Consider the following 1,145-nt stretch of genomic DNA (forward strand, 5'->3'; position numbering starts at 1 on the left):
ATCCTTTTCTGCCTCTGCACTGAGGAGAAGGGAGCTCCCCAGCCTGTGGGTATGGTGCCGGTTCTTCCTCCCCAGGTGCAGCACCTTGCACTTGTCAGTGTTGAATCCCATCCTGTTCTCATCCGCCCACCCCTGTAACCTGTCTAGATCCAATTGCAGCCTATTCTCCCTTCTAGTGTGCCCACTTTTCCCCACATCTTTGTGTCATCTGCAAATTTGAACAGGGTGATTTTAACCCCCTCATCCAAGTCACTGGTGAAGATGTTGAACAGTGCGGACCCAAGGAGCGAGCCCTGGGGGACCCCACTGCCCACATCCCTCCAGGTCGAAAATGACCCATCCACCACCACTCTCTGGGTGCGGCCCTCCAGCCAACTAGTGACCCATCTGACTGTGTAGGTGTCGATGCCAGTCCCCTAGTTTTTTTTAATGAGAATCGGGTGAGAGACAGTGTCGAAGGCCTTCCTAAAGTCCAGAAAAACTACATCCACTGCTACCCCTGTATCTAAGGATTTGGTGACCCGGTTGTAGAAGGCCACCAGGTTGGTCTGACAGGACCTGCCTCTAATGAACCTGTGTTGGTTGCCCCTAAGCATGATCTGCTGTGCTAGTATTTTACAAGCATTTAAAAGCCCCTGTGTGATGCTGGAATTGACTCTGAAGGAACATCAAAATCGTGGCGTATAGTCTGAATTATATGAGTGTTGCAGGGAGCCATTAAAATAATTTCTAGGTAGGTTGTGGCTTCTGAATTTAGTGTGATTCTGTTGTGATCAGCTCTATGGCCTCTGGCAAGACACTGTGCCTCAGTCTCCCCTGCTTTAAAATGGGAGGGGAAGGAGGGAAGATTACCATATCGATCCACATAGCATGCACTCACCTTTCCTGAATGTTGGCTATCAGGGGAGTATCTTCTACTGAACAATTGGGTTAAAAGGACATCCCTACCTCCGCTTCATTCTGCTTTCCCTAAACCAAGGTGCTTGTCGCTTATTTGTGGGAGCTTGTGGTATGCACCTGAATACAGGCACTTTGCCCTCAGTACAGTGGCCCGGGGCAGAGAGGCTAGATTTCAGTAGAGCTAATCCAGGCTGAGAGCTGCTTCTGTTCTACTTGCTGACCCTCATCTCAGAGTTTGGCAAGTA

The 1,145-nt window shown here is 49.8% G+C and overlaps 1 protein-coding gene across 1 annotated transcript in view; it reads left to right on the plus strand.

Moving 5' to 3' along the window:
* The window catches only part of LAMTOR2 (late endosomal/lysosomal adaptor, MAPK and MTOR activator 2), a 10,417-nt gene that overhangs the window by 3,962 nt on the left and 5,310 nt on the right, over positions 1-1,145 (plus strand). The window lies entirely within an intron of this gene.

The sequence above is a fragment of the Gavialis gangeticus genome, unplaced genomic scaffold (genome assembly GCF_001723915.1).
Source record: "Gavialis gangeticus isolate Ggan-Ray unplaced genomic scaffold, GavGan_comp1, whole genome shotgun sequence".
NCBI lineage: Eukaryota > Metazoa > Chordata > Crocodylia > Gavialidae > Gavialis > Gavialis gangeticus.